Source organism: Apteryx rowi, unplaced genomic scaffold (assembly GCF_003343035.1).
Source record: "Apteryx rowi isolate R43461 unplaced genomic scaffold, aptRow1 scaffold_326, whole genome shotgun sequence".
NCBI classification, from domain to species: Eukaryota; Metazoa; Chordata; class Aves; order Apterygiformes; family Apterygidae; genus Apteryx; species Apteryx rowi.
Genome location: NW_020449708.1, coordinates 678,223 through 704,835, shown reverse-complemented (window position 1 = coordinate 704,835; position 26,613 = coordinate 678,223). Strand labels below are relative to the sequence as shown.

General features: G+C 45.3%; 1 long non-coding RNA gene across 9 annotated transcripts in view; it reads right to left on the bottom strand.

Moving 5' to 3' along the window:
• The window catches only part of LOC112968830, a 376,846-nt gene that overhangs the window by 183,020 nt on the left and 167,213 nt on the right, over window positions 1-26,613 (bottom strand). For all 9 annotated transcript variants that reach the window (XR_003254455.1, XR_003254459.1, XR_003254458.1 and 6 more), the window contains one exon: window positions 149-397. This is a non-coding gene — a long non-coding RNA (uncharacterized LOC112968830). The remainder of the gene's footprint in view (window positions 1-148; window positions 398-26,613) is intronic.

The following is a 26,613-nucleotide window of genomic DNA, read 5'->3' as shown; positions in this document are numbered from 1 at the left end:
TCTAACTGCAAAAGCCATTTCACAGTTAACTTTTACAAATAAATAGGTGATTTCAAACCATCTTTTAAAGCTGCAATTCAATCCCAAAGACCGTAAATTCCAAGTTTCCAGTGTAACCTAGAAGGAAACATTGAGAAGGAAAGCCTACCTGAGCACCTCCAAAATGCCGGTGCATTCTCCATCAGCTGCTGTATGCGTTGTCCCAAGCACAGGCTCTGCTTCAGGAACAGAAGGGTTGAGCATCATTCAGGAACCAGAGCAGAAACCATGCAGAAGGATGATCTTTGATGGAGATGCTGGTCTGGTACTTGGGAGATCTGGATTTTCCCTCCATCACTAGCAAGGCCAGTCCTACGTGAACTCAGCAAGCCACACAATTTGTGCTTCTGTTGCCTGCCTGTAAAGAGAAAAGGAAAAAATTCACGTCTCACCAGCTGTCTCACCTGGTTAAAGCGCAAGCTCTTTAGAACAGGACTATCTTTCACTGTGTGCTTTGCCCAGACTGGATGCCACTGTCGCGCCATGTCTCAAAACAATAATGCTAATAAGCAGCTGCTGCTAAACAGTATACATGAGTAGACAGAGACACACAACTGAACCCCCCCCAAAACCATAGTCTGTTTTCTTTGCAGGAAGGAAATAGTATGATGAAGACTTCAGACTTGGATGCTTTATGGAAATGTCAACAGGAGGCACAATTACTGAAACATCTTTTTGGAGACATTGCTAATGTCAAGTCTCCTGATTTACACAGATATATGTTCCTGTTCTCTGGAACAGTGTGCACAAACTCTGTTTTTAAGCTCTCCAGTGATTTATTGAAAACAGCAAGTTTCACACTGCATTAGAACAATATGCTTTGCACACATTATTATATGCATTTAATTTCAAAATCTTGGTCATAAAATACATCTAACCAGTCTTAAAAGTTTTAAGAAACCTCCAAACAACGGCAAGGCAAATGATTGCTTGCTTTTAATATACAGCAAGGTGTCACCTTGGCACAGCCTACAGAGACAACACAGCTCCTGTGGGGAAGGTCTACACTGCAGGACCATACTTCGTTTCCCAGTCACTTCTAGTACACCACAACTCTCAGCTATCGGAGAACAAACTGGTAGCTGCCACAGGGGGCTGCTGACTTGACTGGAACCATTGCTTTTTATTAGAGCAGTCAGAACCAAAGAAGCATTTTGGGGCAGACTGACCCTGCAGCTCAGTATATCCCGTCTCTGAGGGTGGCGAAGAGTGAATCTTTGGGGATGGCTTTAAGCAGCAAAGCCTGCATTCAATAAACCTGCCTCTAACACAGTCACCTTTGAGCCATGATCTCTTTGGAGGCTCAGAGGTCCTGGTTACTAACACTGAAGTAACTGCATCCCCCCCAAAGCTCTTACTTTGCACCCCCGAAGGGCTGGCTCGCAGCTCACGGACTTCGTTCAGCTCAGGCTTCCCCTCCTCGCTGCTCCCCTGTCAGTCAGTCTTTCTCCCTCCTGTTTCCCAAATGTTGCATGAAGAATGTTCCCACAAACCACAGTGGGAGTTAAGTGGGGCAGGGCCCCGGTTTCTGACAGTGCCTCAAGGGTGGGATTTTCAGGAGCGCTTTACAACAACCTAATTGCCAACCATGGCACATTTCCCATCAACTCCATGTAGGAGCCAAAACAGCCAATGCAAAGCACTCGTGCTAACCCCACTTCCCTCCCCTCCCCTCAAACATATCCTAGGCCTAATCCATGGTGGCTGCAAACTGAGTGAAGACCATGATGTAAATGAGGCTTTCCTCAGCAAGGGGGAGAAGCATACGGGCACTTGTTTGCACATACTAAGAAGCACAGCTGAGCACTAAAATAAAGGAGCTGAGAACAGCACCTGTCATTTACCCAGAAAGGTAATAACTGGTTTTCTCTTCGACAGCTCCTACTAAAACTTTAATCATCACTGATCAGCCCCATTCCGCTTCTATGTCGGGTTGAAGCCCTGAGATGTACAGAGTCCATGAAAATCGTACTGAAAAATTGAGGCAGCCAATATCATGTCCACTGGCTGAAACATCCAGAAACACCAAGAGTTCTCAGTCAGGAGTCTTGAGTTATCACTGATTCGTAGGGGTTCCTAGCACAGCAGTTTCAATTAATTGATTTAATATGACATAGCATCTTGTGTTTATCAAATTTAACACGGACCAAAGTCTTCCCTGGACATGTTTCAACTTCAGGTCCAACAACTGTAGCTAAGAAGAAAATTTCTGCAAAAGATCCAATTATTTAAAATTTACAGGAGTGAAAAAGATGTGCTGGAATATACCTATCATCACTTAATCACTGTTATATTTTTGTTAGTCTCAGGAGCCTTTTAATATCGAATATCAGCTCCCCATACAGGCACTTGCATTATCGACTCTTCATATGGCTTCTGATAAACAGAAGACATTGAGCCTTTCAAGCTGCAGCCTCTCTCCCTCCCCAGTAATATAGGGCATATGTTTTCCAGAAGAGCCAGGCCATTCCCACAGCTCTCACCTGCAGGCGCTCTGGTCACGCTGGGTCTGTTCTGCACAACTGATACCAGTGTGGGGCACTGGGTTCCTAATGAAACGAGATCAGACAGGCTGGTCATGCCTCTCTGAAATGCTTTCAAGTAAGCAGCACCTCTGTCCCGCTTGATTGTCACCTCTGAAGAGGGACTTAAAATGACAGCCATCTACATTGATGTCCACCTAGCCCATATCATCATGCTCTGTTACGAGCTAGGCATGCACCTCTCCTTCAGGCACCTCTGCAGCTCCCAAACAGTTCTCCAACACTTGCCCTCGTGAGTGAGGATGCCTGCAATTTTGTGCACCTGCTTCTTGGGTTTTTGGCTCTCTTGTCAGATCACAGGCACTCCTGGGGGTTTGGTCAGATGCCTTCAGGACACCTGGCTCTGCTTCTGTCCCCTCTGTCCACACAACCAACAACTGTTGCTGAGCCAACTTGGTGTCCTGTCCTGGGTTACTAAAAATACATGGCAATATCAATGCCACAAGCATTTTTATAGCTGCCAGCTTAGAGCGCTCAGAAGTTGCAGACTAGCCCTACATCCACGCAACTGCTACGCTCACTTGATATTACTGCTCAGGAGTGCCAAGATCACACAAACACATTCATCCAGAAACACCAGACTGGAAGTTTTGTTAAAACCTTTTCCTTGCTCTGCCAGCTTCCTTACTCATTCTCAGATCCCCTTTTCCCATTTCCCCCCCCCCATATCCATCTTCTCTCCCCACCCCATCTTGTTTCTCTTTGGAAATTATGCAATTTCCCTTTGGTAGAGATCAGCAAGTGCGGCTTGCACCTCTGGCACTCCTGTGGGTTTGGCCATTGTGTATGGGATCCCTGGGTTAGGATTAGTAGGTGGAAAATGATTATGTAACTTCTTGTGCTCAATGGTCCCTCTGTGCATGTGCTTGAGCTGTGGGCGGTGGTTAATCATGTCCCACTCTGCGCTGCTGTTGTATCTGTAACGTATCATTTGCTTCATTAAGTGAGTGGCTGCAGCCACGGGGCCTACAAGTTCTCCTGTATTTCAGCCCCCACGCAAGTGGTCATGGGTGCTTGTGGGCCTTGCCGTACACACAAGCGGCCCACAGGTCTTCAGGAAAAAGATATTGCCAAAGCCTGTTCTTTTTCTTATTCCTGTGCTGCTTGCTAAAATTGAAAAAAAATACAGATGGAACAGTAAGACTAGCTGAAGCCCTGGGGAAGGGAGGATAAGAGATGAGCACAGAGGAAAGAGTAAGGAGAGATGAAAGAAAAATGTTCTTCAGAACAGATTTTCCAAAGGAATGCACCAGTTGGAGCAGCACTGCTCTCGGGGGGAAGAGCACTGCTCAAGAACCGGATACTTGAGGAAAGGGTAACTCCCCCCGCCAACCCCTTTCCAAACTCTTATTTTTAGGATTCATTACCACAGGATGTGTCAGGCCATCTCTCCAGGTTGAGGTTTTTCACCCCTTTTCCTAGGAACCATTCTCTTAACAGCAGTGCTCAAGGCCATGCCCTCCTCTGGCACAAATTCCCACAACTCTCAGTGAAGCTACAACAGACAGCAGCAGATCATTTCACCCCACCTTTAGACTTTTCTTAACATCCTCTGCTTCCTCTTATGCTAAGGTCCCTTTGGACTGGGCTGGAGTTCCTCTTCCTTCCAAGTGTTTTGCCCCTTCAAATGCTTGAAAGCACACATATCTTTTCATCATATAAGTAAGAAAGATTTATCTGCTGTAACCCCTCCTTCAGTCAGTCTTTCACTCACACTCAGTCTGGTATGGAGCCTCCTGTTCCTACACATTTTCGAATGCTTATGTGAAGCAAGCAGAAACCCCAAAACTTCTGAGGTCGGACTGGGTTTGGCACAGGATGTAGTCAAAGAAAACGAACAGATTAAGAGCCATTAGGGAATCTCAGCCAGCCTTCAAATATAAAACCAAATACTTCCTGCATGGCTGAAGAACACATGCCTGAGGGACAGTGCTTCTTTATATCCAGCCTGCTCCCAGCCGTACTGTGTGCACTTGGGTCTCAAGAGTCCAATAAGCTTCATTCAGCAGGAGCAAAAATAGACAAAGATGAAATCAAATATCATGACATTTTCTCAATGTTTCTAGTCAAACAGAAAATTAAACAGGCTCAGTATTATTGCCAGAATGTTAATTTATGCACCACTTTGGGGAAAGCGGACTCAGGCACATACAGAAGGTCAAGTTTACTACTGTGTTATTAGCAGCCCCCTCCTTCCTCCTAGAAATCCTCACCAGAATACTTTCCAATCACAGGAAGAATGTGTTACATTGAGAGGAGGTGGATGAAGGGCTGGAGCTTTATATGGAAGAGGAAAGCACTGACATTTCAAATCACTCGGTTATAGGCAGACTGGGAGGGCAGTATCTACCTCAGTATCTTCTCTATCTCCTCCCATTCCTTTGTACATACCAATGTTGGGGATTCATGCTGTACTGATGGGTTTATTTTTTTTTGTTAAGATGGAGTGACACTGAAATCAATTATCTTGCACCCATGAAACAGGCAGAGGGGGAGTTTACCCTCTTCAAATATTAAAGGTTGAATTAACAAAAGGAACACTGAATTTCAATCAAAATCCTAATGGTGCAAGGTAAAGGGCTAGATATATTTCTATGTGGTGCTCATTAGAACATTATGGGAGGCAGGGGGGAAGAGACAGCTTAATGAGAGCAACTTGCAAATGAGGAAAAAAACCCTCAAACTATGATCCTTGCCCCAGGCTTCTTGAAATCAGTTTTTGTGCCACATCCATACATTGGTGAGTATCTGAAAAATCACATACACCCTGTGAGTTGCAAGTATCCTTCTGCGGACCAAAACTATGTTTCCCTACAACATAGAATACCGTCAGCAGTGCAAAACCCTGGTGCTGTTTGCTCTAGCAGCATGTATAAAGGAGCATGGGGTGCAGAAAGCAGGGAAATTTGGAAAAAGTGCCAAATAGTCAGTCTCTGCAGGAAAGGCATACCAGCTACAACTGTGCTAATGGATCTCCAAAACAGCCAGCACCACTGGAGAAAGAGGGAATCCTCCTCTGAAATCACAAAGCACAGAGTCCGCAACCATGCTTTTATCAGCTTCACTCTGGAAAACAGCTGACATTCAGGTTCCCTGATGGGCTGTGATAGTTCTGAACTGATTTCTGTGAGGACATAGCTGGCTTGCAAGTGAAGAAGCTGGATAAAGAAAGAAAGAAAAAAAAAAAAGTGGGCTGACTGAAGATGAAATGTGAACCTGAAGCACTCACTGGAATGAATGTTCATTACATTTGAACACATGCAAGAGAATTCAGGACTGAATTTTTACAACCTTTGGTAAACAGAAGGTATTGTAAACATCTCACAAAATTCCTCTCCTGAATTCTTATCTATCATCCCTTGAAAGTATCTTTTTCCCTGGAGGATCAAGCATTTAGACTCTTTCCAACTGATGAAAAGGATTTCCAGAGGAGTAAGTCGTAGCTGTCACTAATCAGGTGCTGTATTTTAATAAGGCATTGGCCTTCTGCTCTTAAGTGTCTGATTTCCACAGCATTTTGGTCAGACTATTTACCATCATCAGGACGCATCAGTCTAGTTTGTTAACGAAGAAGTTGTTAACAGCTCAATGGAAAAATTTATACCACCAGTTCAAGCCTGCCTTTCAGGATTTTTCACTGCTTGCTTCATATCCTCCCAAGCTGCACAAAGCAAGCTATTTCTCAAACTTAAGCCAATGTTCCCGCTCTGAGAATCCATGCTGCTGGATGAGAGACAGTGGTGCCCAGTGATGTACTTGACACTTCAGATTGTACACCCTGAAACACAGGCTTTCACTAGAAAGATTTTTAATTAAATGTTATAAGGTTTGGTAAACAGCTTCAGAGGAAGCTATATGGTGCTGTTTTGCCTGGTGCTTAAGCACGCTGCATGCCAGATTTTGCAGTTTTTGTTTCAGTCTAACAGCTATTCCCAGCACAAAGTCTCATTTCTTCCTGAAGCCAGAGATGATGACAACAGAGGCACACCTAGCTGGGAACTACTTCGGCTTCATTAGCTCAGGTAGCTGCAGCGGAGAGATACTCATACAACATGCAGGCACCTCCACTGCCAACGTGGGCCTGTGCAAGCTTCACTGCAGCTGGTAGCAAGGCAGCGCACGGGTGCCTACATTTGTAGCAGTGGGGTGTGCAGTTAGAGCATGGGCACAGCCCAAGCTTGCCTCTGTAGCTGTATCAGCACACAGCACAGGGCAGGGTGTTATTGATTCTCAGGCTCTAGCCAGAACAATATACACTTGATTACAGATCCCTCACCTCTGGCAGCGTACGAGCTGCGTTCCATATCCACTAAACCTTCACAGATGCTTGCATCAGCTACAGTCCCCAAAGGCTACCGCTACTACTTCTTTGTTAGCACATAAAACAATGGCTTCCTCAAAGTCAAGTATTCCTTTCCAGAAAGTCTCTGAAGCCCTAATTATAAGAGCCAGGACTTCCACTATCTCAGGTTGAGTAAGTGGAGTTGGGAAGTTATCTGGAATCTTTTTACCACTCAAGAACTTATTAGGTTCATATTCTGCCTGCAAGGAAAACAGTGGCATATTGAGGACGTATTTTAGGTTTGTTCACAGTAACAACCTCACTGTGCAAATGCTCGTCAGATAGAAGAAACATCATTACTTAGTATTCCATTAGGATCTTCCTGTTTTTCTTACTTCTGAGAGAACTGAAAATTTAGCATGTCATCAACAGTCTTTGTGTCATTTTGGAGACTATCAACTGTTTTGTGGCTATACCAAGAAGCTCTGTGTCTCTCAACTTTGTCTCAAGCCCTTTCCCAAATAAGGCACAGAAGCTGAATTAAAGTTTCAGGAACATGCTTGGTCAAAAGTGATTTGCACCTATGCACTAGTAAGTGTTTCCAGAATAATGGTGCCAGGAAAAAGAAAAAAAAATCCAAATACAATGAGCAAAAGAAGCAATGATGATTTTCAAAGTCATTCACTGGAAAGGACTTAAGTTGTCCTGGTATGTCCCAGAGCTGTCAGCAGTGTCAGTACTTTGTCACTATTACAGGTCATGGAAAAGACAGCTCAAGTCTAAAAACCTACTGAAGAAACAGTTCCACTTTTCTGAAAGAGTCTTCATTTACTTTTGAAAGCCAGCAGTGCTTATTTCAGTGCTTTTAGGGAGAATGGGACCAAACTGCAGAAGGTACCTACAAGGGTAATATTCTGGACTGAAATGCTCAGCGGGTCTCCAGGTTTGACAGGCCTCTTGGGTATGATCTCTCATGCTCCTGGTGATTTAACTATGAGGCAAACCCATCTGGTAACTCACATCACTTCTGCTAATGAAACATTTATGTCCAAGCAGCCTGCGCTATCACGCACTGAACTTACAAAGCCCTGAGATGCATCTGGTCATATCCACTCACTCCCCAGAGAAACTTTAGCAGGATGCAGTTCCATGCCATGAGCTTCTTAGAGAGCTACGCGCCAACTACTTACTCATAACCAGTGTCACAATAAGAAAATATTACAACAGCCTTGCAGTACAAGTCATTAACACATTAAAGTCACTAACGGTGACACTTGCAATTGTACTGTAGATACCGGCTCTGCAGAGCATTACTAGTAACTCAAGGGTTGAGTAGGAAGACATTTGAAGAGGAGCTGGGCATTTAGGGTTCTTGTGAGGAAGCGTGTCTGTGCACATAACAATGGAGACCAACTAAATGAGACAAGATACCAGTGTTAACACTGAGCATTAAGCAAAGGAGGATAAGGGCACATCAAGAGAAAGAAGACCCAACAAGAGCAGCTCTGATGAAGTTGCAAGGCAACACAGAAAAGGATATGTGAGACACTGGACTGACTCACATGACCAAGAGACATCACCATCTTCAGTGGGCTTTTCAGAAGTGGACCTTACTGCATTGGCAGTCTGTTTGGGCACAGACAGCGCTTCTAAGCAATATAGCTGTGATCTAGCCCTAGGGCTGATCCATTCCAGCAGTGAAAACAACACTCAGTCTTGAATGGTAGGCAGACATTTCCTTTTCCTGCAACCAGGTAGCTAACTGTAGGCACATGACTGAATATCTCCTCTCCCTCTCACCTCTGGAGAAAAGTCTACCATGAAATCAAAGAGATTCTGAGTTAAATAATATCAGGAGAGAAAAAGGAAAGAGGAAGAGGAAACGAGGAAGGAAGCAGGAGAAAGGAAGGAAGGAGGAAGAGGGAAGGAGGAGGAAGAAAGACTCTCTCTTCCACTTTGTCATCTTTTTCTCCAAACTAGTATGAACATAATATTGTTAAGTTTCTAGCTCTCTGACAAATGGTTGAAGTGGGTCAGCTGGGACATAAACAGAACACTTAAGTCCCACTGTTAGAAGAAACCAGGCTAATCAATCGTTCGCATAGAGGACAAACTTGGAGTGGTTTTTTTTTTTTTCCAGGTTAAGTGGGGTTAATGTTTGGATGAGAATTGCATTCCAGTGTGATTTCACTGCTGAAATGCAGCCATCTCTGGGGTGGAGTCCTGCAGCTGTTGGTAGCACACATGTATTTTGCTCTATATAGCCAAAGAAAGAATTCATGCAAGTAACCAAACAAAACAACTGAGGATACATCAGCATTTGGAAGGATGGTGAGGTGAAGCATACTTGTTCTTGCTGTATGCACCCAGGGAATCAAGGGATTTACACTTTTCCCAAGAACTGACTTTTTTTCAACCTTACTGACTATAAGTGGAAAGGAGAAGAGATTTCTCTCATTGGAAAGGCAGCAGGTCTATAGTACCAGAAGTAAGCTCTTCCTGCATCAGCAATATCTCTTGCCACTCCTGTGCTTCCCTTGCACACCCCTCCCTCAAGGGCCGTCCGGCACTCCCTCACTGGGTGCCAGCTGGAGAGAACGTGGACTGTTTGTCAGGAAGCTCTGAGGAACATCAAAGTGTGCTGATATTTACCTGGCAGCAACTAAGTCAAGAAAGATGCTGCCTTTCCCTTCACATCATCCAAGTGATGACTAGAAGAGCCGATAGCTGTGTAGTGCTATCAAACACATATAGCAAGATGCCAGCTATTAATTTCTCACATTCTTTCCTCAACCTCCTCTCCTCATGCCTTGCCAGCTCACTTCACCCTTGCTTACAGCAGGCTGAAACCACTTCATATCCAGCTGGCCTTATTCCAGCTGCCTTGACATAACAGTTTCTCCTATTTCTAATCATGCATTTCCTGGCATGATCCCCATTGGAAACCTCCAGTTCTGATAACATTTGATGACCTTTCCATTATTATTTCCCCACAGCCCTCTTCAGTCTCTGACAGGTTCTAAAATTGGGATTTGCCTTCCTGGAAAGCCAGACACTTGGGGTGAATGACTCATGAGCCTTGGCATGTGGTTCCAACAGCCTGGGACACAAAGGCAGTACCTTCCCCCACACATAGTGCATTTAACAGTAGGAAGTATTATTTTGCAGGGCTGTGCTTAGTGATTTCCTAGAAAAGCAACAAAAATGCCACATGTGTTTGTGTTTCCATGTGAATTCAGCACAAGGAAATCCACACAGGCCACATGCGGTTTAAAAATTGTAGGTGTCGCGAGCCTCGTGTCTGCATAATATCTCGCTTTTGGTATGCAGTAAACATTCCACATCTTTAGGGGAAACTCCCACATAGCCAGGAGAAGGAGGATTTTTAAAACCCAAGATCCTAACTTCAGCGCAAAGGCATGAGTGGACAATAAATTTCACATCTGCAGAGGGAGTGTCTGATTATTTTGATATGCTTCTTTAGTGAAACGATTATGCAAGAGTTATCACAGACAAGAAAAGGCTTGGCAACAACACAAACTTTGAAGAGAGAAGGATGACTTGGAGTTAAGGCATCAACAGACTCATGAGATCCATGTCTGCCAACAACCAGGTCACATTGCAAAAGTCAGAGCCAGATTTCTACCAAGACTTGGGAGTTCACAGTCATAGCCTTGTCCAGAAAGAAAATCAGCTCTCATCTCCATACCAAAAATCAACTGATTTACCAGAATTCTTGGGCTGAAGCATGATACTAAGCAGTTGCTAAATCATATCTTCCATGTCAGAAGAATGCTGGCAGGTATTGTGTCTCTCAGGCAAATTTTTGCCCAACATGTGGGATCTTGATCATATGCATCTGTCCCTCTGCTGCCCCCCTCTGAGATGGGGATTGCTGTCCTAACTTTCCTTTATTTTTTCCCCACTTTATTTTTGATCATAAGCGAATATTTGCTAACTTAAAAAAAATTCTGGTTCAAAATGTAGCATACTTAAACCTGAAGGCAGAATTAAGTAGTATTTAAACCAAAACAAGAATGTCTCAGCTGAGTCAAACCACATGTTCCCTTAGATTTTCTGTTGAAGAAAATCCCAGATTTTGATTTGATTCTGAATCAAAATGGAAAATTTAACATTATCTCAAACATGCTAAGGAAAGAAGCAGCAGCTATAAATGAAAGTTCTTCCAAGCAGAAGAACCTGCTTCTCGTGGGAAAATGGTCAGTGCCATCTGTGAGTAGGATGGTCTCAGGAAGATCAGCCTAGTCCATTTCACCTCCACTGAATGATGGAATATACTCATGTCACTTCACAGCAGGGACCCAGTTACTGTATGAGTTTTAGCCTATTTGGGAAAAAACCCCTAACCTATGCTCCCCAGCTACATGTTGAAAACATTGTAGCTACAGAGACTTTTGTATGCCAGCACACAGTAGGTATATTGGGGTGATCCAGGCCAAGAAGGGACTCTGAGTGCATAGCAACACACACCTTAACCCTCATCCATCCACAAAGGACTGAACAATTTTAAGAAGCTCCAGGAGCTCTGAAGCCACCAGGGAAGCCTCAGAGCTCCTCCAGTTTCCCCAGATGTATACACAAACCAGACGCTTTAGGCCAGGGAAAGAGGGAAAGACCATAAAGATTTTTCACTACAACATTCCTGGGGATAAAAGCATACATGATTCAACACACCTCTGAAGGAGTCATGTGGAGAAACAATACTTGATGGAAGAAAGAAAGAGTCACAAGGTTAATTATATCAATTCCAGGCTGAATCTTGTAGATTAATTATGGGGGGAAAAATAAGTATGGACAGCTAGGTGTTGACTCTAAGCCAGTTTTTAGAACAAAGTCTGCTGAGTGTGATCTTCAGAGGAAATAACTTCGATAGGTTCTCAGCGCCTTTTTTTTTTTTAAGGTAACTGGACTTCTGCCAAACCATCTGGCTCTTCTGCATTTCATTCTTACGAAGAGGACTTCCCAAAGATTGGAAGAAAAACTTGTACAAGAAATGCAAGCATCACATTCCGAAATGCACCATCAAGGAGATACTTGATATATTTTAGAAAGATTTGAAGTTAGGAGAGAGAAGGTAGGGAAAGAAAGAAAGAAAGAAAAAACCCAAAAAACTGACAAATGCCTATACCTGAGACAGAAACACCACAGTCCCTGCATTGTGAAGCCATACTTCTACATTATTCAATCCTAACAAGGAAACAAATATCTTACTACTGAAACAGAGTAGAAATTGCCCTCTTTCTACTGAGGCAGAAGAGAACAGCAGTCTCGTAATTACAATTCCTGTGACTATGTTTTGGCTCAGTTTAGAAGAGACCAGCCCAAGAGGATATAGTTTGCCTGCTGTCTTTTCAAAGCTAATGAAGGGCTTTTTAAACCCAAATACAATGGTGGCTTCATCTCATGTAAAGGTGACCAAGCAAAATCACCCAAAACTAGATCACAGCCTGCTTATTTCCAACCTGTTTAGCAATCAAGCAAAATATGGGTCTTTCTTAAAGTCTCCACACCTCCTTTCACTTATTCCATTTATCTTGCATTTAATCTGAGCAACTAACGCAAAACAGAATTCATAGAGATCACCAGCGTGAGGAGTAGGAATGCAGCCATATCTGTCCTTAGCATCTACTCATTTGTAGCAGGGTCAGGACACACACACACACTCTGGGTCTGCCTTGGCAAGCCTGTGCAAAATTAACAACCACAGAATATTTGGCAGGGAAAAGGGGCAGTCAGGATCTCAGCAGATGCTCCTAGACAGCACTCCAAGGCTGGTGGGAGCTTACTGACAGATTCCTTGAATTCAGATGGGTGTCAGATGGGTTTCTCCCTATCTCAGGCCAGCCAAGTGCTCTGTCATGTCCTGCACAGCAAAGTGACAGGACAGGTCTTTTCTTTGTCACTCAGGCATAGGAGCAAACAATGAAGGGACATAGCAGAGAGAGACTGACCTTTGCCAACCGTAAGTCATCATGCTGATATCTCAGTTCTGTGTCAAGGCTCGTCTATTTCCATTCAGGTTCCTTCCTGCACTGCCTTTGTGGCAGCTATCCTCACGCAGAGGACAACACCGACTTGTAGAAGTCCCCTGCAATGACCAGGTGAGAGAGCCTATTCCCAAAAGGACACGCAAGCGCCTACAGTAAAGGGACCAGCAGGACAAAGTTTGGTATTTGGGTGTTTGAAAGAAGCCAGAGTCTGGTCTGCAGGTGAGGAATGGAGCCTCTTTGGGCCCATAAAGAAGATTTAGAGATCTCACAGCTGCGTATGTATGTGTGCATTTTAAATGCAGCAAATACAGAAAATTGTAACATTGTGAAATGGAACCTTGCATGTCTAACATGTATTTTTGGAGCTTTCAGTTTTCATCATCTCGGGAACCTTTGAACTGTGGACTCCCAGTTTTATGCCAACAGGTTGGGTTAAGCAAACAGCTCTGCCCCACATTGTCCAACTTCCCTCTGCTCCTCCTCTTCCTCCTGCCTCCCAGCACCACCCTGGGTTACCCTCCGAGCTCATCTATTCAGGCAACTAGACAAAATGTCCTGCCAACATCCAGTACCCTGTGCGTGAGCAGGCACTGCAAACTGCCATAATCAAAAGAAAATGCGAGATCAATAGAGCACGTTATCAAAGATAAATCCAATAAACACTTAGATACGGGGCTGTGTTCATCCAGTGTCTTGGGGCGGCACCATACCAACACTGCCTAGGTAAGTGCCGTAGAAACACGCGTCTTAACCTCTCCTGTCTCCCAGCTTCTCTCTTGGTTTTGATCTCAACAAAACAGCTCCTCTGCTGCTAGCTTTCAGTATGGGCTGTGCAAGTAACTGAATTTCTTTCACCTCACTGGGGTGAGGATCAACATGCAAGGAAAAAAAAAAATTTTGCCTTCTCCAGAAGCTTTCTCTCTGAAATGGGAGAGCGCTCCCAAAGATACTGAGAATAAAGGAAACAATTCCTAATTTTACACTTTTTCAGATAAAATCATTCAGTTCAGCAAGTAGCTTTGTCCTAAAACTATGCTTCTCCTCAAGTGAAAATGCATTTGAAAATTAAAAATCTTCAGTTTTAGTACAAATTACATGCATATAGCTTGAAACAATCTAATTGATCCCTGCTGCCAAAAGGAGCTGGTCCCCTCACCAACACACACACACACTCATTTACCCCCTGCCTCCAGCCAGACATTTGTTTCACTCTTTGGTGTGGCTCTGGTGCTCTGCAACCCTGCGCTAAGCTAATTCACCTCCCTAATCCACCAAATACAGGCAACATGTCTGATGGGTTATCAAGGATCATCTTGTGCAAGGCTGACAAGCACCGAAGCTGCGCAGGGCAGGAGACAGGAACACCTGGCTGGAAGCAGGGACAGGATGTAACAGTTCACTGCTGCCATCACCTTAACTGCGATACGCAAAATCCACCCTGAGCTCTGGTTACTAAAGAGAGACTGAAATAAAGCAGAAGGAAGTGAACAGAGCTAGAACCTGTGCACCTCTCGGCTGGATGATACAGTGCTTCCACTCCTCTTGGAAATCTTGCTTAGCTCCCTTCACCAAGGGTCTCTAAGAAAGGGGCAGAAACTGTATTTCAAATACTGTATTATCAGTCCCATCTCCCCTCCTAATGATAACAATTTGGCTGTTGTTTCATATAACATAGGGTAAAAAATTGTCAAAGCACGCAGGGAATGCGTGCACCCAATTTCTAATGGGAATAAAGCATCAAAAGCCCTTTGGCTGCATCACCATAACAGCTGATATGTGCAGCCACGAACCTGCCATAAAGAAATAACAGCTATTTACAGAGTGCTATAAAGATTAGTTTAATGCTATAAATACTTCCAAACACTGTTGAAACATTAACTAATCCACTCTCACAGCACCTCAGCATGGCAAATAAAGCTCATCCTTTCTATGGTTTGGGGGGAAGGGCAGGGGGGAATAGAGCAGAGAGTCTATATGCACAGCGGCCGCTCCTGATACTTGCCCTGAGAACTGTTAATACCATAGAGTGACCCCTCTGGGGATGGAATGGATTCCACTATGAGCGCCGATACGAACAAACACCTCATTTTGATACTCTCCGAGGAGGGGATGGGTACCTGGCACTTATCACAAGGTCTAAGCACCACTGGCAAGCAGAACAAGTACACACCCAGCCAGTTACCTTTGACTGGGAGGAAGGATCTATTTAATCACGGCTAATTACTCTGGCACAAGCACAGTTTTGTTCTCTCTCATTGCATGGCCACAGATTAAAGATGAGAGGGACCAACACCACATAGCAAGTTACAGAGGGCTCCCAAATTCAGCCAATAATATAGGATACAGTATTTGATTGCAGGAATTTTTTTTTTGGACACCCCAAACTGGCTCTCAAAATTACATTGGTACCAATCATTCTGCAATTACTCTGGTGACCTGCTTTGGAAGAGGTAGGTATAGCATCAGTATGCTGCACCTTCATTCATGTATCTTAGATTTCCAGAAACAACTGCCATGGGAACAGCCTATTCTTTATGAGGTATGATAGAAAAGAAGTGATGTAACTGTCCCACCCAACTGAATATTATATATATAAAACTGTATATAGTCACACACAAAGCTCAAAGGGCAAAGCATCATACATGCTGTCAATCCGTCGGGATTGGTTTCTCCCATTTCAGTTGACTATCACACACCTCCAAGGCACCCTGCTATCAGAGGGTGGCTGCCTCTTTGCTCTGAAGCCAGATGAGCCCCCCACACCTCAGCCAACAACCCACAACACTTCTGCGGGGGCCACCCACAAAGCGGGGTAAGCGGCAGATAATGGGCTCAGGAAACAAGGGAGGAAGCTGTTCTGAGGAATAAATCCCTCCTTGGTCATGGGCAGGCTAAGGACTGCTTACTTGTGCCCTCCTTTTGACCTCAGATACGGGAACCATTGGACTGAGCTCTCTTACAATGCATGTCCCACTTCATATTTCGGAAAACTATCTCCAGACCATCCAGTATGCCATTATTTCATGGTGGCTCTCTATGCACACTGCAAACGAACCTCAGCATGGATGGTCAACGAGCCAAGCTGTGAACAGGCACCAAGGGAAGCCAGCTCTTACCCAGGGCAGAGCCCATCAGGGGGTTCGCAACCCTTCCATAAACCCCTTGTGCTGCGAGCCTGAGCATTAAATACAACTTCAGCTGATGAAGGCAGCTAGAAGGGGCCTGCAGCCAAGTGCACGTCCGCAGCTCTCGCAAAAACCAGCCAACGAAAGGGGGCAAGAACGCGAGACAAAGGTTGTCTGCTTCTCCCAGGCTCAAGAAGGAAGTACACAGGTCAGCTGACGTGTAGCAAACACACCAGGAAAGACTGCGTGTGAGGTACAGAGAAACTCAGGGACAGCCCCCTAATGGGTTTACACTTCACTTCATGTGACCAACTGAAACAGCTTTGTTTTCAATGATCTCTTTGACTCACTTTAATCCAGTCACCGATCACGGGTTTCTTGAATGAACAGGCTTACGGGAACCAAACCAGCTGGCTTACAGGAATATCCTCCTGCCACTCGAGTCAATGCTGCTCGGTTTCTGCTTGCTGCCACCACCACTGGGAGAGGCTGCTGCTGCTTCTGGGGCAGCAAGTGCTTCCGAGTCCTGCTCCCCACACTCCCTACGAGCTGTAGCCAGCAGATCCTGGCAACAGGACGCAGCACTGAACCGTTTCACTGTGGTTACTTGTAAGGCTGCAAGGGACCCAGCTTCTCTCGTTGGCAGGGATTTGTATAAACTACACTGAGCTGGGGTGGGCATCTCAAATTTGAAGACAGCAAATGTGGCTATACTGTAGACCTACTGCACAGCCCAGGATGAATGCCTGCCCAGACAACTTGCTTCTCTATAATTGCACATTTTAGACCCAAATTAACTCTGGCTTCTCACAAGCCCACCATTATCTTCATTTTCTTGTGTAAATTACAGGCAAGAGATACAACCAACACAGGGCTGAGGTTGTACCAAACATTGCTTCCGTGACACAAACGAGGGGTAGGTCAGAGCCCTACCGCTGGAGGAGCTGGGCACATTTGCTGTTATTTTGGGGCAGCTGCATAAATGTTTCTAATCCTTTCTGCATTGGTAACTTCAGACCAAGGCAAAGGGAGGGGTTATGCAGAGAGCAAGAATGGGTGGGAAGCACCATGCTATTCCAGCTAACAGGAAGCCAATGCTCTTAGCAGAGGAGTATTTGCTTTCTCTTTCCATTTTCTCTTTGCTCCTTTCCCTACAAGGCCTGATTTCGGGGCAAGGCACAATCGTGGAACAGCAAATAAGCAGCAAAGGCCCTGAAGACAGCAATTTGCCAAACTCCACCAGGAGCAAGTGACATCCCCGTACGGGCTCAGCTGTATGGGCCAAAGATGGTATGAAGCCAATCAAGCTCTGGGCCTTCCCTCTGCTCCCTCAGTTACCCCTCTGAGCCCAGACCTGAGGTCTAGGATATGGACAAAGTTCTCAGTCCCCTTCTCAGTCTGTTCTTGGGCAGCCTTGCAGGGCAACACAAGCCTTGCAGCTACACAGGTAGCCCTGCACACACACACAGCAGCTGCCCATTCCACCTGCCTTGCTTTATACCCCGCTATTTCCATCGAGTTATGAAGCAGCAGAGAGACAGGCCATCTCTGAGCAGACAGAGGGACCCAGTGTGCCTCAGTCCAGTGCAAGCCGGCACTGTCAGGTCTTCTCTGAACCCTGGCACTCCAACCACCACACTAGAGCTAATTATCCCCAAGACTTGCTACGGATGTGCTAAAGACAGACATGCAAAGAAATCCCTTATTTTAAATAAAAAATTATTCAAGAGAAGAATATTGAAACATTTTCATTAAACACTCAGGAAAAAAAATTGAAATGCCTATTTTGACATTTTTGAAATAATGCATCACCAGGAATACTTTGAGGCATTTATACAATACTTGTTTGAATAACTGGTATAAATAGAATTTATTTTTTAAGTGAGGATTTGGGGGTGTGGTGGAAATGTTTATTTAAAGTTTTGAGTTTGCATCCTAGTTTCAGGATAAAAAGAGAAAAAGACATCAACCCTTGAATTTTTCCACAGGACAAAAAATGCTTTTCCTGAGTGTCTCTAGTCACCACATCCATTGCTTATATTTCCCCATCAAAACTGTCATGTATCAAGCAACTTATGTTCACAGTCAGCTAATTAAGACTCCAGAGGTCTGGATTTAAGGAAAAAAAAAAAAAACATGCTAAAGGTTGTAAGCAATGTAACCCCAATGGGAATAGACTCTGGAAAATTCAACATCACACTGGCCAAGAGCTTTCCCCCCATGTAATATTTTTGGAGTAGACAAGACAGTAAACAGCATACCAAGATGACGTGCACCATATGACAGAAACCTGCTGAGGAAAAGACTCCCTGCCTCTGCACGCCCCGACTGCAGTGGGCACAACACAGAGAAGCAGATAAGATCAGGGCTCACTTTGGTCCTGCAAACTGCTTTAGATGTTGCCCAGACTCCTCCCAAGCCACAGAAGCCTAAGCCAGCTTCATGCTCAGTCTCGGTTGCTCCCTCCTCCTCCTCTTTAGGAGAGGCACAAGGGAACAGTCACCTCCACAGAGGTGGAGCAGTGCTGCAGGGTGTTCCCACCTCCCCGCTCAGAGCGGAACCTGCCGGCTGCCCCCGCAGCCACCCGCTGAGCCGAGGCGAGGGGCGCCTGCACCACAGCCTGCCTGCCACGGGCCTCGGCAGGGCTGCAAAAGGAGATGGACAACCCTCTCTGTCCCCTCGCAGAACGGCCACGTAGGACCATGACTTGCGTTCACTGTGAAGATGCCAATCAAGAGGAAACAAAGTCAACAGCTACGCTCGCCCCTCAGCTTCTTCCCTGCGCGGTCCAACACTTAGCCGAAACCACCAACAAAAACGTGTTGTCAGAGTGAACTGGCCTAGCAGAAAGGCAGGCGCAGGCTCCATCTCACCACCCCAGAGAAGATGGCCAACCGGGCACGAGGGATGGCAGGGTCAGCATGGCATGCCCAGAGAGGCTCACCACACTTCTCTCTGACAGTCTTTGTTTTGATGGAAAAAAGGGCTGTGTAGTTCCCCATGGAGCATACTGCAACTTGCCTGATGGATTTGGGATCTTACAGGTCTCACAAACAAGCGGTGGCGGAAATAGCATCAGACAGCTGTCCCTCAGACAGATAACACGCGTTTCCAGGCAGGTACATCCACTTCACTCACCAGCTCCAGAATTGTCACTCTCAGACCTGTGTTTTCTGAAAGGTATATGGAAATCAAAGCCAATCTGTCTGCAGAAGAAACCACATTATTTGTGATGAGTTGAATTCCAGAGCTCAGTGATGCTCTCAGGGAATAACTGAAAGATGTGGCTTTTGTGCTTCTCTTGTTGCTTCCATGTGGCAATTATAAATCCAGCTGCCTGGATTTATATACGCCAGTCGGCTTTCTGTAGGTGAAGGGCTGGGATCTCGTGAGGAGTATCAGCTGGGAATACCAAGTTAGATCCATCATTTAAGATTAGCAAGCAGGCAAGCATTAGGGCTGTGTTGTCTCTACGCTTGGCATGGTTTTCTGACAATCCTCATATCCAGTAGGAAGTGTCAGAGTCCAACCCAGTGGAAAAGGCAAATATTTCAATACAGCAACCCCAGGAATTGAGGCAAAAGGACTGCATGGCTGGTATTAGATCTGGGCAGGAAACAATGTTATCATCCTAGGAGAATGTGATATTTTGCAATGTTTTCCTGTCCCAGATCAGTGCAAAAAGTCTTAGTAAAGATTTTTGGCAAACTAAGTTTTTTTTAAAAAATAAAAAGACCACAATATTACTTTAAGAGTTCAGTCTGTATGGGCCTTTCTGCCAGCCCTCCCTTCCTAGTTTGCTTTTAAATTTAAAGGATAGATGAGCAATTTTAATTTGCATTTTTTTTTTCATTTTCCAGAATGTTAAACATCAAAATTGTCAAAAGTACCCATTTGTTTTGGTTTTGACAAACAGGGAGTCTCTTAGACTTTGCAGATGGAGAGAAAAAAACCTTGTAGTCCTGACTACTGCTAGTTGGCATCTCCCTGCCCAATTCCCAGGCACCACCTGCTTCCTTTGGGAGTCTTCTCTTGCTGACCATGGACATTATTTCTGTACCAGCTAGTGGCAGAGTCAATCCTTCGTTCCCCTCTGCTTGGCAAGGGCATAACTGGTTAGAAAACCACTCACATGCTAAGCAAACAGGAACTGTAGGCTTTCTGCTACAAAGAAGAAGCCAGACAAGTAATATCTGAAACAACAGCAGAAAATGACTCCACAGCTGCACATCTGCAGCCTTGCTGCTGCACTCTAATCATGAGCCCCCAGCTATTGTGCCTAAATGCCCATGAGATCAGCCAAGGAATTTAATGAATCCATGGACAAACACATGAAATATTGTATCTGGAATAGAAAGGCACTGCGAAGGTCCTGAGTTGCAATGTTATACCCTGACATTAAAAAAATCCTTCGCCCTAACCTGTTTCCAGTTCCACATTTCTACAGGTTTCTGGGACCATCTTCAACAGAATGCTACAACACTCGCATGATTTTCCAAAATTTCCTGTCCCACTAACAGACTCGGGCTATTTCTGTACATAACTCCAAATCAATACTCCTCAGTAAAGAGACAAGCACCATGTATATTTCCATAAAAAACATGAAGCATATGCAGTTTTTTTTTTTTTAAACCAGAGAGAGGCAAATCTTATGCACTGCGATAAAGAAAACCTGAACACAAAGGTTTGGTTTTTTTTTTTTCCTGCCCCCAAATAGGCAGAGCCCTAGCCGCCCTGCCTCCATCGCAAGAATTAAAACAGGAAGCTAGGCCAACACCTCCCCATGCAAGGGGCTACGATGGCCTCAGAGTTCCAAACTTTTCTTGGAGGACTCCACCTGACTCCAGGGGCTGGTAGTGCAACACACTCTGGCGGGGTTATCACAATAATGCAAGCAAAAAGGGTAATGCAAGAGGCTGCGCAAGAGAGTAAGAGTAGAGGCACTTCTTGAGCAAAGGCAGCAAAGGCAGGGTAAGGTAACCCAGCAGCAAGGGGAGACGGACAGACGTGCAGAGCCAAACCGCCACACACTCCACGTGGGGATGAGGCATTACACCGCACTAGTTTAAGGGGAATAGCACCCATTCCCACCAGCTGAGGAGGCAGCCCAGTAACTAGCAAAACAAGACAGGAACAACAACAGCGTTCCCAACACGTACGTGCCGTGGGGCAGGTTTATGTCTGGCCTGGCAGGAACGGCCGAGGCAGAAGCTGATGCTGCAAAGCCTGGGAGACTGGTCAGTGGGCCGAGCTGGCCAGGACAGCCCTGGGGAAACAGCTGGCACACGTGGCTTCATGCAATGGCCACAGCCGGACTTCCATGGGCTGTCGCACCAAGCTGGCAGGGGGAGGTGGAGCAGGGGATAACTGCTTAGACAAGGCACATGGTGACAGCAGCAACAAGACAGGACACTTAGGAAAGAAGCGATTCTGAATGGAGCCAAACCTGGCAATTTAACAAAGAAATGCGTTTTCAGGAGAGAGACACTCACTAACATATCTTGTTAAGATTTGGAGGAAAGCCACATAGTTCAACCCCCCACAGAAATAAAGCCCTAACATGACATGCTAGCCCTCCTCCATTTGCGCACTGACACCCAGATTGACAGACAACAGCAGAGAAAAGATCTGAAATCACAGAGGGACCATTCTGGCCACATATTTACAGAGACAATTCTCATCACATTACCAATCTTTGCATTTTTTCATTCAAGCAGAAGGTCTCAGTCATGTGACTTACAGTAGCAATTTCTCCATAAAGAAAAAAAAAAGTCTGTTCCTCACAGCCACTGAGACAACCTTAAACAAATGGATCCTAAAGATTAGTCACAGCAAGACAAAAATAAATGTAAAGTACAGGGTTGCTTAGGTCCCCAACTCAAGACTGCTAGATCTCTGTGAGCTGCAACAGTTAGAACAGAATTTAGGAAGATGAGAGTATTTGATTCAGAAATACGCTTTACACTTTCTTGCACATAACCCCAAATACACAGATAAGAAGTGTAGCATTACTAAATGGCTCTTCTCGCCCCACCTCAGCTCCAGCCAACCTGCAAGCAGGTCAAAAGACTCACTAGCATCAACAAAACTGGAAGCAATACAGGTGTTTCAAAGGCTAAGAAAATGTGCCAGGAATAAAATCAAGCACATACTGTAGCATGCTGCTGGATCAGGGCTCCTGCCTTTCTCTCCACAAGCCAGGGCTGCCAGGGTAGCCTTTGCAAAATGAGATTTCCACTCTATTCATTTCAACAACACAGCCTTCACCTTTGGGGGTGGGAGGGGAGACAACAACAACAAAAACAAAAAAAACCCCAGGAAGATCAAAGCTCTGAGTCCATAATATTATATTAGTTCCTTCCATATGTCATGCACCAATGAACCATGAGGAATTAAGCCCCCTCCAGAGAATTGCTACCTTTTCATTGCTAATTTCAGCTCACAAGCAGCTGCTACTGTGCTGCTTTATCAGTTATTCGTTCCGTCTGAATGAGTCTCAGCTCCTCATTCACAAACCAGCCCCTATTCCTTGAATCAGAGGGCGAGGAAGAGGGAGGGAAGGAGGAGGATCTTGCTGCACTTCTGTCATCTCTTTCACACTCTGCTTGGTGTCTGCTGAATCAATGGAGACCTCAGGAATCCCCTGGCTTTGTTCTATCTTGCATGTGGGGGCTTTTCCTGCTAAAATAGCAGGTAGTAGCAATAACCCTGAGCACAACAATAATCCAAACCCATCTGCCAGGGTGAGAGAAAGATACAATATGCTACTTTTAGAGAAAGAAAAGTGTTTTGGGGAAGCAGGGGAGAGGAGAAGAGCCAGATTTCCTGAACACCTCTGGGTAAGGCAGAGCAGAGGGAGATTTTATAGTGGAGAAAACTGTCCTGTTCTGCCATTACCATAATGCATATGGAGGAATTTGGAAAACTTATTGCATAGTCCATCTACGAATACGCTTCAGAACATGCCATGCTATGAAAGTGGAAGGACCCCCGCAATGCATCCATGGTCTTTCCCCCTCCAAAGGTATTGCAGCAAGCACAGTCCTGCTTTCTTCCAGAGCTCTGAGCTCTCTCTCCCATCACAAGGGTATGACATACAGACAGCTCAGACTTTCATCACCGATAGATTTGAAGCTAGTCATTTCTTTAGGGGTGCCAAACTGAAAGCATCTTAAAATGTTCAAATTTCTTTATGTTGAGTATCCACTTTTTTTTAAAAAATACACACAAACCAGATCCCACCCAATGGAATCAAATAAAGCATGCAAAATCACTCACAAGATACTCCTGGTTTTAGGAGTTTTTGATCTTGCTTCATTGGAATCAAGCTCTGATGCAGTCTCAAGCAAAGCAAGAGAACACTTTGTACCCAAACCTCTCCCCAGCGGCTCTCCAAACAGCAAACACAAGAAGGGCAGCCTGCCCTGGGCACATACCAGTCAGAGGGATGGGTGCATGCAAACACAGGCTTCCATCTTGTGATTTTCATATATGGCTCTTTTGGCTTAGCTGCTGCTTCTCAGTGAATGATGAGTCTGCTCTATTCTTCATGAGGGCTTTTATTAACCTAGTATTGGTGACTTCTTTGAATGGTACCCACTGTGCTAAGTATCATGCTGGGTAATGGTTGGCTCTGAACGGGAAATTGCTCCTGCTCTTTCACCCTGGAGAAGGATGCCTGCACATATCAGCCACTGCTTTCCTCTAACCCATGCTTCCCTCTTACCTCTGCTCTATCTGTCTCAGTAATTCAGGGCTTGTATCTCACCTGGCCTGTCATGCCTTTGCCAGCAACAGCAGATGTTCGTAGCTGGGAATATTTGGCTGGCCTAAGTTTAGCCATGGCATAGCAGGTAGAACAACTCCTTCATGTCATTCCCAGCCCTCCACTTGTTCTCTAGGGCCCCATAAGCATCTTTTTCTCTTCCTATGGAAAGCTGGGGCTTGCAGAAAACCTTGGAGTTGTATCACCTGCTTCAGAAAATCCTGCTTACAGTGCCCTGGGCCTAGATGGCACATGACAGCCCAGAACCCCATTTTGTACAAGGGCCTGTGCACAGACTCAAACTGTTTGGGCAATGCCTTTGGTCTACCTATAAAATACAATTTGAGGTGCGACAAGCTGGAATTACCACACACGACCTCCCCTTCCAAAACAAACAGAAGGAAAGCGTTAATAAGGAATTATGGGAAAACCAAATATTTCCTTCATTCCATCCCAAAAGGACTGTGTTTCCCCTTATTTTATGGGGCACTAAAACCAAAGCTCTTTGGGAAAGCATTGGCTGAGGGAGGGAGAGTCAGACCTAGGCAGTTATGCATAAGACGCATCTCTACCTCCTGGCACACCCTTGCAGAAGCCTTCCTCTCCTGGGGGGTGTTCCACTAGGACTAGCACCACCTGGGCATCCCCAGCAGGCCCAAGAGGATACGGCCCCTGCTTCTCTTCCCTTTGGCAGCCTGACCCTCTTGGTACAGAGTAACCACACAGCTTTCTGTTAGAAAAGAAGGATTTTGAAACTAGCACTTAGTACTGAGGTCTCTCTTCCCTAAAACCCCACAACTCTGACTCACTGATTTCAGGAGGCCAGCCTTCTTCAGGCATCCTTTTGGCACTATGTTTTTAGCACCACTGCCCTGCTTCTGCTCGCATGTTCCCCTGCTGTCTCTGGGTATGGATTCTGCTAAGCACCTGCTACAAAGTGACATACCTCAAGCTATTCTTCCCTTTCAGTTGTTTTTTTTCTTACTCCTCTTAACCACATGGTCTTCACAGGATACAGGGCAGCTGCCCTGCTGTCCCAGGTGGTCCATTTTGCCATAGGCATTTTCTGAGTCTGTTTGCTCTGGATTGTTTGGTGAACACAGCAAGACATATTTCCCTTGTTGCTAAAGGCTTCACAAACCATGTAATAAGCATTTCGAATAAGTGTTACTGCCACCACCGCCATTATGGATCTACATTCAGCATTACAGAAGACTGTAGAGGTCAAAGTTGTCAACGAAACAACAATGTAAATTTTGATGCTACACCTACAGGAAGCAGAGGACAGGAGAATAAAAGTGCTTGGCCAAGGCCAGACACGAAATGAGTGGCAGAGCCAGATAAAGGTCCTAGATGCCCAAGCTGCAAGCCAGCATTCTGCTCACTGGATCAAGCAAAGGCGTCTGGATTTTGAGGCCTGCCCCTTACTTCAGTAGAAAACAAGCAAATAAGCTTGTGCAAGCTTTCCATGAATCCTGCAGATCTGAGAAAAACAATTTTAAATAATAGTGATTTAGAAAAAGAATTTTAAACCATCTCTGACCTACGCTGCACCAACCGCAGTCTCGTCTCAGAAGAATAGCTGGCTGGCCTGAACATCAGAGTGGATTATTGTCCTAAGGGTGTAAAGTCAGAGATGAGGCTGCTGCGCATCATTAAACAAACAGATGGAGAGACAGCCCCAGAGGCTCAGACAGAGCCTGACGCTTTCTGGGTCTGTGAATGCTTGTTCCAGGAGCAGGAGTGGCTCCAGAGTGCTCTGTGAAAGGAGGAGATGCAGTCATGGGTACAGCCTTAGAGACTCCAGCTAACTGATGATGGAGAATAGAGGAGGGAAGGGGTCAGAGGGCCTTTTCCTTAAAATTAGGTATCAGGAACAAGCATGCCAAGAGGCTTTGCTTTGTGAATTCAGAGTGATGCCATACTGACCAAAATGGGCACACAGGTCCTTAGCTAAAAAGGGAGCAGCCTCTCAAAGTGGTAGGAACCACCACACACCTTGTCCATCCCTCTTGACCCTGTCAGGCTGGGCTAGAAGTCCTTCCTGAATCCCTGTTGTATTCATCTGCCGGGACGGACAGCCAGGATATCCTTCCAGCTATGATGTTTGTTGTGAACTCTCCCACCAACCCTTCAACAAGAAGTTAGATGGGTAACTTTTCTAGTCGTTCCCCGACGGAGCTGCAGTTACCCACATTCTGTGGTAAATCCCAACACTCCTGAGCTGTCCAAGTGCTTAAGCACCTGCTGACGTTTTTGAGAAAGGCAGTGTACAGTGTTATATAAAGGATATAGCTCTGGACCCAAGCAACACCTAGATTTGACTCATCCCCTTAGTATTTTTGGTTTTAGACCCCTTTTCAGTCTCTTACTGAGCTTTCTTCCTCTTAGTGTAGCCTAACCCTCTTCTCTTGCCTTTCACAGAAGAGCCTTTTCCCCACTTCACCCAGTGCCACTGAGAACAGACTTCCTCATCACCTTTTTGATACATCCAAACCTCAGGATACAGAGCTCCTTCCTGCCTTCTGCCACTGTCGTTGGCCTTATGACCGAGTACAAGATGATTACCTCATACTACGTCATCATTCAAGACAAGCCTGAGCCAAAAGTCTCAGCTCTAGGCAGGTCTTCCATCAGATATTCAGAGTCAGCCCCCATTTTTAGCACTGGAGGCCGCAGGCTCTTGGGGTGTGTACGTCAGTATTTTGTTTGGTAGGACTCTAACACGCATTGAGACAGAGTTTTAGATGAAAGAAATGCAAGCTTTGCTCTGTGGGAATCTCTCCATCTCTCATGGGAGCTCAGTAATATTTTCATGTAGACATGCAAATAGCGCACTTCCCTCCCA